This window comes from Melospiza georgiana, chromosome 10 (genome assembly GCF_028018845.1).
Source record: "Melospiza georgiana isolate bMelGeo1 chromosome 10, bMelGeo1.pri, whole genome shotgun sequence".
Taxonomy (NCBI): Eukaryota; Metazoa; Chordata; class Aves; order Passeriformes; family Passerellidae; genus Melospiza; species Melospiza georgiana.
The window spans coordinates 5,092,083-5,108,694 of record NC_080439.1 but is presented as its reverse complement, the minus strand read 5'-3'; the positions used below and the strand labels follow the sequence as shown (position 1 = coordinate 5,108,694).

Below are 16,612 nucleotides of genomic sequence, written 5' to 3'. Positions count from 1 at the left end.
TCTTAGGCAAATGAAAGAATTCACTAGTTTTCTATTTCTCAGACTTCCTTTCCTATTCCAGACAACTACAGCACCCGAATTTCCTATTTCTACTAATTATGATGCTATAAAATTTTTGCTGGCAAACGTTATTGTTCCAGCTGAGAAATTTATTCTTATAGCTGAGAAAAAAAACTCCTGCAGCCCCTCCGAGGTGTGTGCATCAGCCAGTAGAGGGTGCAGGAATTGTGGCTGCATTCCCCACAGCCTGAGACGGCTGCTGCTGCTGCTCCAGCTGCTTCCTAAGGTGGGCAAATAAAACAAAATACCTAACTCTGTGTAATGGGTCAGTTCAGAATTAAATAATATGTACAAGTTGAAAGGCATCTGCTTTTCCCAGCTTTTTGTTTTCTCTGCTCACAGCTGTTCTCAGTGTTCACAGTGATGTTGGGCTTGTGCTGCACACGTGAAATTCAGACTGCAAGGGAGGCTTGCAAGCTCACATTGAAAACCTAAGAGATGTCTGGATGACATTTTTATAGTCACAGGATTTTTTCAAAAAGGGGCATCTCCTGTCAATAAAAAGGTTTATTTTTTTATCATTCAGGCTTCAATCAAACAAACTTCCACTGAAACAAACCAGGAAAGGTGATGTCAGGTAGGGAGGGGTTAAGAAGCATTTGTGTGCAGAGGGGATGTTGCAGCAGCCCTTGTTAAAGGAAGAATTCTGCCTTGTTAAAAGGAGAATTACCCCAAGGCAGCATTTCTCCCTTCCCCAGCCCCCTGTGGGTTACACTCCTGGGTGATGGGGCTGTTGGTGGGCAGTCCCAGGTTCACAGAACTTTTCAGAGCAGATTTGTCCATATTTTGCAGTGGGGCTGGCACAGATGTGCCAGATGTGTGAAACATCTGCAGGAGCCCATGAACACACCTGCTACAGTCCAGAGTTTCACATCTGCAATTCCACTGGCAATGCCTGCTCTACCCAACTGCCTTGGAGTCTGCTGAGGCCAAAATAAAACACTGGGATTTCGGGGGGATTTAGGCCATGGGAGCCTAAGCCCAGTGTTTCAATCAGCCTAAAACTCTGTTAGAGTCAGCTCAGCACCAGAAGAATCAATGAAAACACAAGGTTGAACTTGGCAACTCTGAATCACAGAGGTGAGCAACCATCAAGGAATGATCACAGTGTAATAATCACAAGATACAGAGCATGAAAGGGTTTTTGACAGGTGAAAATGAACACATTTACACCACATGCAGCTAAAATTTGAGTCTAAAATGAAAGATATAGTTTTCTTTTTGAGCAAAAATTTGTTGATCTAAAGACCAAAACAAAAATTCTCGTCTCTTCAGCATGTACTACATAACTGACAATATCTTTCAGCATTGTCTGAGGTTTGATTGCAGGTTACCTTTCAAAGATTAGACAAGATAAATCACCTTGCATTAGCACACCTATCTGACAAAATGACATCTCAGAGTGGCTTGATAAAATATGATGGCGAATTTTACAGGTCAATAATCCCTGCCTGGTATGAGCAAAATCAGCGTTGTCCACTCCCTTCCTACAGAGCTATCAGCAGTGGAAACAACCCAGCAACATCTCAAATGAAATGTCTCAAATCTCAGAACAGTCCCTGCAGCCATCCAGTTCATCAAAGTAAGAAACAAGCTGAGGAGAGCTCATGTTCAATGATGCTCTGAGGGAAAATGACTGCCTGGCATCAGCGCTGGAAGTAGGATGTGGCTGACTGATGATTTCGGATTGGTTTTTTTGAAAATACAGGGTAAATTGAGTAATTTGAACCAATCATGGAATATATTGTGCAGCACAACATTCTTCTACCCTGCAGTCTCCCTTCTGGGAAATCTGGAGTGATGGGGGGTACATTTATCAGGAAAATAATGACCCCAAACAGACTCCTTGAAGCCTAAGGTGGTTTTTTTATAAGAGGACTCAAGGGAACTAATTAGGAGGAAATAGCTCCTCAATGTCCTGAGTGAACTCCCACTGAGAAAATAAACAATTTACTGATTCATGCAACTCCAGACATCCAAAGATAGTCATCTTTATGACATGTTTTTTGCAAATATAGAACACAGAATGGCATGCAGAGGCACTGCTTCATGATGACAGGTGTATATATTCAGGGACAGACACTTATTATCATTATTTGAATTTTTACCGTTGAATTTGCAATTAAGATATACCAAAGAGGTGTATAGTCCTGTATATAATTCAAAAATTAAGTTAAAAAGTTGAAGTTACTTTCTATCTATTTTTATAGCCTTTAACCAATCTCCTCACTATGTTCCATTCATTCTTTGGAAAATGGGAGGTGCTGGAGTTTTGGGTGTGGACAAATTGTCAAGGAGCAAAGGTTCTAGAACCAGCTTTGAAAACCCTCAGTTTTGCAAATATGGAATCTGTTGGGTCTTGTCCCCAGAAGAGAAAGCCAGGAATTTTGATCAAGAAAGGAATAAAGCCCTGAGAATGGAAAAGAGCAGCAGTTCCAAAGGTACAGACACACAGTGTCAGAGGGACAGCTGGCAAGAACCAAGGACAGCACATGAATATTTAGACTGAGCATCAGCAGAAACGTCCTGTCAGTGTGATGTGTGCAATCATCCTAAGGGAGGTAACTGAAGCTTGTTGCTGACAACCACCACTTTTCAGCATTTCAGGCTGGCAGCTCTGTTTCTACACCAAACATCCCCATCAGTACTTACATTTTACGGTAAACAAAAGAAAAATGTGTGTAGTTGATACCATCAGCAATGGGTCTATATGAAATTGTTTTGCATTGTGAGAAGCTGAAACGGAAAGAAATGAAGAAGTGAGATGGGGCCCCCAACATAAAAGGGACATGGACCTGTTGGAGTGAGGCCAGAGGAAAACACAAAGATGCTCTGAGGGCTGGAGCCAGGCTGGGACAGCTGGGAGTGTTCACCTGGGGAGGAAAAACTCAGAGAACTTGAAGCCATTTCCAGAGCCCAAATGAGCTACAAAAGAGGTGGAGAGGGACTCTGAACAAGGGATAGGACAAGGGGAAATGGTTTGATTGTGCTTCCACAAGGTGGAATAGAAGCTTATGATAATTGGTGATTAAACATAACTGTGGCTAAAAGTTCTCACATTTTTTAGGACAGTATCAATAAATTTTGAAAAAAAAAATCTGTAAGTTTTTAGTGTATTAAAACAAGAGAATTATTGAGGACACCAAGTATAATAAACATTGTCCACATGTTCTAGGTTGTAATAGGTTCCATAAAAATATCATGATCGAGAAAGGATTATATATGGTACAAGATATTGCTGCAATTAAACTAACCTGGGCACAATGTTCACCTAACAATGCCTTGATGGAATAAGGTAACAATGTGAAAGGGGGAAAACAATTATTCATCTCTGTCCTCTTTGTGTTTGGGGCACATGAATAAAAATTTGGGTAAAAATTATTTGAGATCTACAAAATGTTGGTCATCAAATCAATGTTAGACTAAATTGCATCTGGCTTATAAAAGAATTTTACTAGAAGGAAAATTTAGAGAGTTCATTCTGAACTAGATAGCACCCAAAAGAAGATTTATGTATTATAAGGTCTATGCCATTGTACATTGGAGAAACGTGATTGCATACAACTTCCAATTTCACCCTCCTTTCTGGGCAGTTCTCAGAAAAAGCCATCCAAACCAGCAGTCATTTATCTTTGATTTAAGCACAATTTGATGCCTGCTTAATATACACACAAGTAATAATTCAAGACAGCACAAAATGTGCATTTGACAGGCTTCCAAAAGACACCAATGCATTTTAACATTTTTGCATTTCCAGGCATAAATTCACAGGGGGCTCTCACAGGAAAGGACTTGAAAAATTCTGTGCACTAATATGTTCTCTACAGAGTACTCATTTGTTCAGTGTTTTAAGCAGCATGTTCTTCATTCTTTATTTCCTGTAATGCTTATAGGATTGTGTTATTCAGAGACCCTGTCACTATTTACCTGTACTTCAGCATCAAAATACCCAAAAACTGGGGATTTGCAGGATTTTTCCACTGTAAGATTGTAATGATGATAATAATCTACAGAAACTCTCTATAAAATATGACTGACAAAACTATGCCTTAGAGAGCAATGTTTAAATAATAATATACACACATAATGTCATTGTTATATTGATTTATACAGATGTGACATTACCTACACTTTATGTGAAAGAAAAACGACCGTTAATAAAAAGGAAAATCTTGTCATATAACTTATTAAATCAAGGAAAAATCTTAAACCAGTGTGGAACAACACATATACACAATTCTCATCTCACACCTGCCTTCTGAAACATCCCCAAAGCAAGCATTTTATAAATAAAAGAGCAAACCAGCTCCTAGATCAAACTTCCTGCAACTCACAGCATGTTTGATCTGACTTGGCCAGAAAAAAGATTTCTCTAAACAAATCCCTCTAAATAAAACATCTTTTCCCCGAAACCAATCAGCTCATTATTGGTTTTTTAGGAAATTTTGCATCATTAACAGTGAAGGGTAGTTTCAAGATATTCATGAACTTGTTAGTGAAGGAGGATTAAAACATGTCTTAGCCTACACTGGAAGTTTCTGAAGGTACATAGATTTACCAGCTGCAGAAGAAAAAAAAGTAGCAACACATTTCCTATACATACACCTTGCTAAATTCATAATAAAATTCCTGAGTGCAAAAAAAATCCCACAAAACCAAGTAAAAGACACTCTGACCAATCATTATTGCAACCAACATGTGTTTCTCAAATTGTTTTTTGACTCAAATCAAACTGAGAGCAGAGGACACCTGGAGGTGTCTGGCTCCTAATGAAAGAAACACATCTACTGAGACAAGATCGGATTTTGTATATTTGTTTTTCCTGTTGAAAATTGGTGTTTCCAGTGATTCATAGCCCAAACCTCTCCCCTTCAGCTCTGTAGTGATGAAATGACCAGACTGAAAACAGGCTCCTGTTTCAGACCCTAATGTCTTCAGTGATTCCTTAGCCCTTCTATCACAGAGCTCTTTAAAGATGATGCTTGGTTTAAAAGGACAGAAAATTAAAATATTAAGTGAATTACAATGGAAAGTATAAATCCTTAACCTCATCTAGATTTAATATTTGATTGTTCCATTGACATAATTGTGTAAAACAAGCAAAATGGGGTGAAGACAGAAGAATGGTAAACTCAGAGGAGAAAGTTACAAGCAGGATTTTTCTGCAATCCATTTTATGGAAAATGTAAATAATTTAGAACCTGTGCACCAAACTTGCACCTCCTTTTCTACTGTAAGTTATTACGTGTACAAGATAGTTTTTTTATGGTGTATCAATTTTTAAATAGACTAAATTCCCCAGATTATGCAACATACCAAAAATAAGACACCAGTTTCATGAAAGCCGGTGCCCTTAATGCAATAAAAACAGGCAGATAAAGTGAAACTTAGCAGGTAAATAACACATTAAGATCAAATATACCAAAAGAAGCAAAGTATTTACAATGTTGGAATGTTATGTACTAATACAAGTTATTCAGTACATGCAAAATATTGAATGGAGCATAGTAGTCCACCAGAAAAAGTCCAAGTCATGAGGAGAAGCATCAAATGCCTTCTCCTGGTAGTTTGATGCTTGGAATGATCTAAGCTAACTGCTAAAATCACTGAGTGAATCAAGAAGCAGGGAATGTCTCATGTGAGCAGGAAGGCAGACACGAAATGACTGTCAGGTGTTATGACAGAAATCTGAAACCCTTTGCACAGCATCTGAACCCCAGCCCAGCTCCAGAATCCAGCACAGCCTCCCTTCTGCAGGGCTCCCCAGGGACAGGGTCAGAAGCTTTTGGCAAGTGAAGGTGGCCACTGACTGCATCAAGTGTCACAGTCATATAAGTATGGGCCAAGCCCTCCTGGCCCTGCCAGACCAGACAACCAAACCAACACAAGAAAAACATTTCCTCTCTTCTAGCTTTAATCCACCTAGGGAGGCAGCGTGGATGGTGATAAAGCCATGAAAGGGCACATAAATACCTCAGGACAGCTTCCACTCCGAGCCTGCAGGACTTTATTTTAATAGTTGAACAAGTACAAAAAGCAGCTGATATTCTCCTTTGAAAGCTGCTGTGTGCCACTGACAGCTGAGATGATTTACAGGAGCCATCAGAAACTTCAGCCTGCTCCTCTCAACAGCTCATTTTGATTCAAGAAAACAAAGTAAAATGGGCTTCACATTAGGCTCTCCTGCTGTCTTAAATCATTAAATAATTGTGCTGAAATTCATTGTGACCTTGTGTTGTGCTCCTCTAAATATCTCAGAATTATTCTTCTAAAGTAAACCAAATCAAAGAAACCTATGATCCCAAATAAAGAGCCTAATATTGATAACAAGCTTTCTTTTCCACTAACAGCCAGACCATTACCACTCTCAGGCTGATAATGCCTGTAAATTAAAACATCCAGTGACATTTAAGCAAGCGGAGAGTTGACAGAAATTCCCATCAAGCCCTCCTTGCAAGGTTAAGAGAAGACCTTCAAGAGAAAAGAAATTTGATTGGCGATACATTTCCCAGGTTGAGAGGGGCTTCATATTGTGCCCTAATGTATGACTTCATTATATCATTTATATGCTTCTGCTCTGGCATCAGTCATCACTAACGACCCAGCCCTTCCTCATCCTTCACACAGCGCTCATCACAACTGGCTCCTCTCAACATTTCTGTCCCTTTTTGACCAAGGTACTGGTTGCCATCTCAATTCATTACCATCAAAACATGACAGCTACAGAATTAGCTGCAGAAAAAGGAAGATTAGATTCCCAAAAGCAGAATTCTGGTCCTTTCAGCAGGGAGCTGAGCAGTGCCACTACCAGATTGCAGAGGTCCTCACCTCTCGGGCTGTGCTGCTGGTTATGAGCAGCTGCTCTGAAGCTCCACCAGTGGAATTGGCTAGCAGCTACCTTTCCCTTTCCATCCAAAATGCAAGGAAACTTCTTTTTAGTATTCTCCATCTGCAAGCCTGTCATTGCTTTACTCTGCAGAAGTCTAAATGCCTTGTGCTGCTCCTAACACAGGTAGGAGAGGGATGGAGGGGCTTAGAGAGGTCTCTGCTCCCTCCTTTCAGCACAGTGTGCCTTCCCAGGAGAGCTTTTGAATCTTCCAGGGGATATCCACCTGAAAGTTGCCAAAACAAACCCTCTCCTGCCTCTTCCAAGCCTTTCCCTGCTACAGGCTACAGTCTTCCCACGAAAAGTCTACTGCAATATTCCCACAGAAAGTCTACCGGAATAGTCCAAAACTGAAAGGACACCTTAAATCTTCCCCTCAGTCTCGCTGCTCCATCCCAAAGGAGGACACAGCTATTCTTCAGCAATGTTTGCCAAGCCAAATGTGCTTTGTATTGCCAGTACCTGTCCTGTGCTTCAATCCAAAGAGTAATGCCACCGTTCCAGAGCCATTGACACAATCCGGAACAGCCGGTCATTATAAATCACAATGTCCTAATGAAGGATAAAAAGAAAAGGAACATTTATGTGGCAGACATATTTCACAGCACATTTACACTGGCTTTTGAATCTTCCAGGGGATATCCACCTGAAAGTTGCCAAAACAAACCCTCTCCTGCCTCTTCCAAGCCTTTCCCTGGTACAGGCTACAATCTTCCCACGAAAAGTCTACTGGAATATTCCCACAGAAAGTCTACCGGAATAGTCCAAAACTGGAAGGACACCTTAAATCTTCCCCTCAGTCTCGCTGCTCCATCCCAAAGGAGGACACAGCTATTCTTCAGCAATGTTTGCCAAGCCAAATGTGCTTTGTATTGCCAGTACCTGTCCTGTGCTTCAATCCAAAGAGTAATGCCACCATTCCAGAGCCATTGACACAATCCGGAACAGCCGGTCAATATAAATCACAATGTCCTAATGAAGGATAAAAAGAAAAGGAACATTTATGTGGCAGACATATTTCACAGCACATTTACACTGGCATTTTTCAAGAGCTGAAAATGTATATGGATAGAGGGTGAGAGAGGAGAAGTGAAATAAAGAACTATGATATACTTGCAGGATGTCTGTTCTGAGCACAGACAAATTTCTGAAAACTTTTTAAAGGTCACGGTTGCTTGAATTTACACTGAAAACTTGAAGTTTTTTTCCTTTTACCTTGCTGATCTTAACATGTCCTTCTCCTTTGTGATCTCATGCCATGCCAATGCTAGTTACTAACTTTCTTAGGCTTGTTGTTACTGTTGAGGAAGTATTATATTTATGATGCACTATATTACAGTGATAATTAACAACAATTTACGTCAAGAGTTTTCATTAGTGTGATCCCTGACACGAAATGCAGTGCAGAACACAACAAAATAATAGTAGTAATAGAAATACAAACAAGAGATTCAACTCTCTGTACAGTTCAAGGAAGTGGCACCTATTTTAAGGAGATCTTGCTGGTTTTTAGAAGTGTTTAACCAGCATGAAAGGAAACCTCCTATGAGCATGTGAGCTTTGAAGTCTGAAGAATTTGTATTGCCATGTAATTCTTTTAGCTCATTTCTCCTGCGCAGTTCTGAAGGCTTCATTGTCACTAATACTCTAGAATAAATTCAATAATTGAGAACCTTAATTTTTAGTCTGCTTGCTTGACCTTCATATCTTAATCTACAGAGAACCTCCACATCGGACATCATGACAACAGAAAAATCCCATACAGCATTTAATGCCCTTTTAAAGGCTTCAAGCATCTTACTTTTCTTCCTTTTTTTTTCTTTTTTCTTTTTTTTTTTTTTTTTTCCACTAGGGATTGCTCACACTTACAGCTGGTGAGGGATGAGCAGGTTAATGACAGGACCATAAAATAAAACTCCACTTAAAGTCAGAGTAAGCATAGCAGCAAGTACCAGGATCTTCTGAAAACCTAAATGAGTCTGCCAAAATGGTTACATATGTAGCAGGAACCGCAAGTAAATCCAAGTCTATGGTCCTAAAGAGTAAGTGTAATCACTATTTTATCTCCATTTAAGTGATACATTAGGACAGAAGGAACACCACGGCTTTCCTTGCTGCACAGATATTTAACAGTGGTAGCATTTATGCAAACTACCTATTAAGCTACTAAGAAAGTGCCAAAAAACGCAGCAAAGTAATTAAATAATGGACAAGGCCTGAGTTTTAGTATAAGGTTTCCAAACCATAAAAGCAATGCCAAAAGATAGTATAAATTCAGTATTGTTTGAATGGAGTCTTGAAGTCCTGTAGTCTAATCTACTCTTTATTACTCATCCACAAAACATCTAGCAATTTTTATTACAAGTCTCATCCATTACAGTATTAAACCTAAATTCAATATACACTGCAAGGTCATGATCCTGCTGGTAATGAAAAGCTGTGTCTCATTGAGCCTGCTTCATTTAAGGCTTAGATCCCTTGACCTACTGAAAAAAATGAGCCTCACAAAAGGCGCGCTCAGATGTCAGAAGGAGTCGGCTCGGCATCCAAGTGGAAAGTTTACTTAGCATCTCCAAAAGCTTTAATTGCGCACCAGGCCCGATTTATAAAGCCCTTCTGATGTTCATGTTCTGGAAGAAAACCCCTCTGGTTATCTGATGTCGAAGTTGAAATTAGTCCTTTGGATCAAATAACCACAGCACAAAACAATTTAAGCCCACTGAATGTGCATTTTACCTGCCGCTGGCTACAGCGAGCCCATAATCTTTGGAATCACTACCATTTTACTCAATATTTGCTAAGTTGTGTGTTAGACTTTGTAGTATTGCATCAGCAAATGTAATAACATGAATAATGCTGGTTTTGAAAAGGTAAATAGCATATTCTGGTCTGAATATATACTAAGGATGAAGTCAGAGTGACATTACTAATTATAGAGGACCTTATATTCTTAATATTTGGAAATAGATGTTAACATTGACAAAAACCTAATCCTTAAACCATTTTCACATCTTTATCTCCTTTTCCTTGCTTAATTATTTTCCTTCCTCCCATCTTATTACCTTTTTAACATCTGAAACTGAGTGATTGCTTCATGTGGAAGCAGTGTGATACCTTAAATTGTTTGCATTTCGATTCTGGAGCATGCAGCCAGGATTTGTCAAACAAACAACATAAGGCATGTGTTCTTGATGAGGTAGGTCAATTAATACTAATTGTAGTGCTCCTGTTATCTCACTGCCCTTGTCTCTTGCCACTAACTGTCCAGATAAGGACTTCTGTGAGATAACAGAGCCAGACCAGCTGCAACACCCATCCAAAGGTAGAAAATTGCACAAAACCTGTCTAGTTATTGCTTAGCAACAGCATAGTACTGCCTTAGTACCTTGATTTGCCAAGGCAGTTCTGTTTTTCAGAATCACAGAATCCTCTAGCTTGGCAAAGATCTCCAAGATTGTCGAGCCCAATTGCCAACCCAGCACTGCCATGTCCACCACAAAACCCTGTCTCCAGGTGCCACGTCTACTTTTAAGTTCCACCAGAGATGGACTCCATCATCCCATCTGCCTGTTCCAATGCTTCCAAGACCATTTGTTGAAGAACGTTTTCCTCATAGTCCATCTGAACACAAACTCACCCAACCAAAGCAATTTGAAGCCATCTCCTCTCACTCTGTAACTTGTTACCCAGGAGAAAAGACCAACCCACACCTGCCTACACCTTCTTTCAGGTGATTGTAGAGAGCAATAAAGTCCCCACGAGCCTCCTTTTGTCCAGGCTCTAGAATGCATGAGGATAAATTTAAAAACCCCTCTATGATATTTTTCTTTTCTGTCTGCACATGAAGATCTTTTCCTTTTTCCACCCAGAACTCTCCTCCTGGAGATATTGGATCAGTCTAATAAAAATCTTTCTTCCATCTGCAAAACCAGTGAGAAGGAAATCAGTTGTACCTTCATATTTAGAGACATATTTACTGTTAGCCACACAAGTTTCCCCCTCCCTGGTATGAAGAATTACTTTCAAGTCAGTTTTCTGTAGCAAAATACCTGCTTGTGAATGGCTGTCAGGAATAAGGTTTCCTAATCTGGTTTAACGATCTAAACTATAGACAAAATAATAGACAAAAAATAATAGACAAAAAAAATAATAGACAAAAAAAAATAATAGACAAAAAAAAAGAATTGGGCTTCTAGCAAGGGTGCTGGGATTTGCAAACCATGCTGGGAATGCAAAGACATTATGGCAAAAACAGAGTCACTGCTGTCTGCATTGCTCTCACTGTGAAAACAGTGGTAGAACCCATCCCAGAAATTTAAACACTGAGTGCAAGATAAAGAGTGGAAGACATATTTCGTAAATGGAGACTAAAAAAAAAATTTTTCAACACTTAGGGACTTCATGTGACACTCCCATTGTTAGGAATGGGAGCTGAGCCAAAGTGGTTATACTTAAAGGGAAGAGACAGTTTGGAACTGTTAAATGGAAATATTTTGTACAAAATGTGTAATTAAATTGTGGAACACTCTTTCATTGTAAAATACTTTGCTTAATAGCTTAGGAGGATGTAAAAAATACTTAGATATTGTAGACATAGGGACACATGCAATATATCATATCCAATTACTCTAAAATAGTGTATTAGTCCCCACTTGTAGCACAGAAAAAATTCATCTTCCTGTTCAAGATACGGTGCTCTCAACCACTGGGGTAAATATTAAAACTGCTCCCTAGAAGCACATGTCTAAAACTGGCAAAGCAAACAAGAAATTACGAAAAAAACCCCATTTTTCATACTTCAAGGAATGGTGTAACACTGATCCTTATATGCAGAGCTGAGCCTTATGTCCTCATTAAAAAGACGTGTTTTCCACAGACAGAGAAGGAAATTGAGTAGAGCACATAGGAGCTAATTCACAGCTCATTGATGGAATTCTTGATCTACTGAGGGTCAAGTGATTAAATCATTGACCACCTAAAGCATTAATGAGCAAAGCCATGTCACTTGCAGGTGATTTACAGCTGACGTGACATTACAGGAAGGAGCAGGTGGTGATGAGTCCTGAATATGCTTTCTATCCACAGAAATAGGTGAGGGGGATAAAAATAACAAAAATCCCCAGGCAATAACTTTGAACAATTATTTGGCGGCACAGAGTGTTTTGAAGGCAGCAGAAAAATACAAAGTGGAGGGAGGCAGGAAGAGGCTGATTTCTCATTACAGAAAGAAGGCAAAGCTTGCCCTTCTCTCATATCAGCAGGAGCTTGGTGACACCTCATTATTTTGGAAGTTGCTACTACAAACATCTCTACCAAACATCGAGTGACTAAAGCACCTGTTTCCACTCTTGCCTTTGTCTCTGTAAAAGCATTGAGCTTAGTATATTCTCTTCAGAGTCAGGTTGGCTTTTCTTGCCTTGTCTTATGCCAAAATATTCATTTTTGAGTGGAAAATCCCTCAAAATAGCATATCTGAAAGAATAATAGAACCAGCAACCATCAAACTGCAGTAACACAAATATTCATTGAGCAAAACAGTGGATCTGTCCCAGGAATTAGAGCTGATAACATTGCTCTGCAATGACATTAAGGCCGTTAATTTAATAGTAACTTCACATTCTGAGGGGTCTTGTTCTCAAACTTTCATTACATTTCACAAAGGAAGTTAAAATCATTCTTTCTTTCTTTCACTCAGCACGTGATACTTTGTAAGAGCAAACTGCAAAATTAAAGTAATTTCAGTAGAGATTTCAGATACAAATCTCTGAACACACTCAGTGGCCTGTCAGGGATGTGCACTAGACCATAGGAAAACACAGATCATCAGTGACAACAGTGTAAATTTCACCTCTCCCTGCTGAAAGGCATCACAATGGCTGTAAAAATAAACCATTAAGATCCCCCAGAACCTCAACACCAAGAAGGAGATTTGAACTATGGGAAAGAAATGTCAGTGTTATTACTTGAGTTACACTTCTCACTTGCTAAAACTTTTTTTTAATTATCTACAACTAAATTATCTTTGCAACTAAACTGGATATTGTTCTGAGATTTAGGAGTAAATTCAGCACTGTTCTGTATTTTTTATGGCCAGTGTCTGTGACAAAATATTCCTAGATGAGAGTAGGCTGCTTGCACATCAAGTTGGGAATAATCCATATTTTGCCCTAACGAAATACTCCTATATTAGTGACTAATCTAATCCCAACAGATGTATGAAAATTATCCTACAATTGAACTCTGCTTTCAATTTTTAAAAAATCTCCTTACTGTTTTACCCTGCCTTTTATTTAAAGCTATCACAATTTTAAATCACCTGGAATTACGTTAGGTGGCTATTGCCACTTTCAGCTGTAGTTCACATGTAACAAATATTATTTCCTGATTTAGGACAGTGAGAGAGCCTAATGTGCAACCCACTTTATTTGGTTTTTGAATAAAAATAGACAGTTGAGAAGAGATAGCATTTTCTTGAAGCCTCTTGTGGATTTAGAAAGCAAACCATGTCTGCATAAACAAAATATTCATTAGATTGTGCTAAGAAAAAACTGGAAAAACAACAGGCTTTACAAAGGGTAAATTTTGGAGAAGCGAGTATAAGAAAATTGATGTGAATTAAACAGAGTCCAGAAAATCAAGTGTAGTAAAGGAAGGATATTACTGCCTATACTTGTTCCAATAAAACATTTATAGAATGTCACAAATGGGAACTGGAGCTGGTGTGCAGAAGCAGAGGATGAGGAAAACTCTATCAAGGATAAAATGACAGCACCAAAAGGTAGAAGGCATCCAGAATACAGGAGGATTATGTAAATGATAACAAGCGCCTGAGGCAATAAAAATACCTGAAAAATGAAAATACTTTCATTTTTCAAATTGAAAAATGAACATCAAATAGTGCAAAGCATCTTAACTAATACCAAAAGATATTTTAGGCATAATTATACACCTAGCAACTGACAGGCAAGAAAGGTGATGGGGTGTAAAGGAGCAGGAATGCTATACAGCAATTATTCCTGTACCTTTCTCTAAAACTGAAGAGGGCAGACAGTTGCCTAAGACTCAACACATGTAAATGATGGTGAGGAGTCAGAAGAAAAGGTGATGATACCCAAAGTGTCAATTAACTTGATTGTTGTTCATAAAAGCCATAAAAGACCAGAGCCAAACAATGCTCATCTAACAATACTACATGAAGTAAGCACAGAAATTGAAGAAGGTGTAATGAAAATTTATATTTAGCACCATCATTTCAGGAGACTGGCATGGGGCCAAGCAGACACACAGCAAGAAATTACCAGTCAGTTCATTTCCCATTAGTTGTTGAGCAAGCCTTAGACAACCATTAAAAGGATCACACTGGGAGGAGGGGAACACGAAAACTCAGAGCATCATCAAGGACAGCTAATATTGTTTCAGGTCATGCCTCAGTAACTCAGGTTTCATTGAGCCTGTTGCTGCCTTGCCTGGCAGAGGGGTGCACTAAATGTCAAAGATGTTGGTTATTTAGATTGTCAGCAAACACTTCACAAAGCTCCACCTTTGGTCTGTGATCACCTCCACACAGCAATTTCTGACACTCTAGGGAAAGGAATCTGAGAAAAGAGGAGGTGCAGATGATGGCTGCTCTCTAGGCATTTATATTTCTATTCACTGTGCTGCGCACATGGTCCATACGTGTATGGAAAATGACTGGATGTGACCACAGTCACGCTGGAATATTGGAAAAAATTCCTCTGCTTGGAAGGACAGAGCTGGGGACAACAGACAGCTGAGAAACTGTCCTTGTGGGAAGAACTGCAAAATATATACCCAAAAAAAGGAGGAACAAGGAGTTAACTTAGAAGGAAATGTCAAATACAAAGGTGAGAGATGAAAGTAAGACACAAGTGTTTAATGCAGCTAGGATGGCCAGCTCCTCAGCTGGGCTTAGTTTGTCTAATTCCTTTGATTTCCACTGAGTAAAGCCATTTACGGAAGCCACGCCCCTTGCTTGTTATACCCTGATTTGATGAGAGCTTTTTCTAAACTGGGCTCAACTGCTAAAAACAGGGATGTGGGATTTGTAATGAATCAGGTCTGCATTCTGTGTTAAGTTCTTCTGGTTCTGTTTTTTTTTTATTATTATTTTATTTTTCCTGAAAGGGCAAGCAAATAACTCAAATCCCATGACAGGTTTATTGCAGAAAGAAATGGTAGTATTTGCATCATAACATTTTTTTTCTTGGAATGCAGTAAAGTACTATAGAAGAGTATCTAAGTAATTTCTTTGGCTGAATTAAGTAGAGAAAAAGAGCATGTTGATTTATACATGGGCAGGTTTTCTTCCCCCCTTCATTTTATTTAGAATAAAGCCAAGTGGAAAGGGAAGCTTATAAAATAAGTTTGAAAGAAAACAGCCCCCTCCCACAACACTTGGCAAATTCCAAGATTTGCTTTTCTAAGATATACTCTTTTGTCACCAAAGTGCTGTGTAATGGATTGCTGTAATAAAATTATTGCACTGGAATGATCTGGTTTACATAAGAATTCTTAAGCTTTTCTTTGCCTTTACAAAGAATATATGAAAGCAAATTAGGAATTAGCTGCTAGGTTTAAAATAGTTGAGTGTGTTAAGAAAAATGCAGATGTGTAATCCTGCAAATGTATGATAATTTAACATAAATAATTCTTGAATTAATTAAAGGATTTACAGGTTTGTCTCATGTTCTTTTTTTCTGGCTTTTCTTTTTGAAAGCATGACTCAGAACAATCATCCTACACATCCTGGCACATGGAGCCTTAGGGGTGGGTTTAGTGCACACAGCTATTTATAGGCAAAATTTTGTATGTCTTGGACCTCCTCAAGTCCCAGAATCTAACACATTTTTTACTTAAGCAGCCCTTGTGGCTGTACAGTCTTGTAATCATCCTTAGAGCCAAGAGTTGGATAAATCAGAAAAGAATCTATTCCTTCACACAGGTCTTTAATTGGCCTGAGATGATCTCAAGAAATGAGGGGCATGTCTCCTCTCACTCTGAGCAGAACGTATGGATTCTGAAGCACTGCTAGTCCCTGCCAAATTGGGTGTGTGTCAGAGGGGAAGGCAGAAGGGAAGATGGATATTTTTTAATGTTCATAAGATCTGGATGTAATTTTTGACTGTAGGACAAAAGCAGTGCCTCATTCAGCAGGATGACAAAAGGTTATTTGGCACCTGGCATAAAATACACTTCTTGCAAGAGCCTGGCATGAACACCAAAGTGATAATGAGTAAAATGTCAACGTCTGTGCAATAAAATCATTGATGCTGAATGTTAAACAATCATAAACAGAATACTAAACCTTCTAAGAACATTATGCCTCTTCTGTGAACAGCCCAAAATTAGTCAAACCTAAACTGACATCTCTGATATTAAGAAAATAAACAAACCTAATGTCCCAAGACCTTTACCATTACCTTTAGTGTCCTAGGACATCAGGTAAACTGTAGGAAGCACACAGTGCCACTTGTTAATGAATCACAGGAGATAAAATGACATCAGTCCAGTTAATGGATACTGTTCCTTGCCAAATCTATGGCTTTAAATTTAATTATAGTTGAGCTTCATCAATCATACAGCAAAGGAACATGGTGATGAAGACTTGAACTCCAAGATCAGCCCTTAATCAACAGGCATTTGCCT

General features: G+C 39.0%; 1 protein-coding gene across 5 annotated transcripts in view; it reads right to left on the bottom strand.

The window, feature by feature from the left end:
* NLGN1 (neuroligin 1) overlaps window positions 1-16,612 on the bottom strand; it is a 426,930-nt gene that overhangs the window by 318,873 nt on the left and 91,445 nt on the right. For 2 of the 5 annotated variants that reach the window (XM_058030828.1, XM_058030830.1), the window contains exon 2: window positions 7,409-7,498. The exons of 2 other annotated variants lie outside the window; for them this stretch is intronic. The gene's annotated coding sequence lies outside the window, so the exon portion shown is untranslated. Of the gene's footprint in view, window positions 1-7,408; window positions 7,499-7,828; window positions 7,919-16,612 lie in introns of all 5 variants that reach the window. One more of the 5 variants, XM_058030831.1, reaches the window with a different exon arrangement.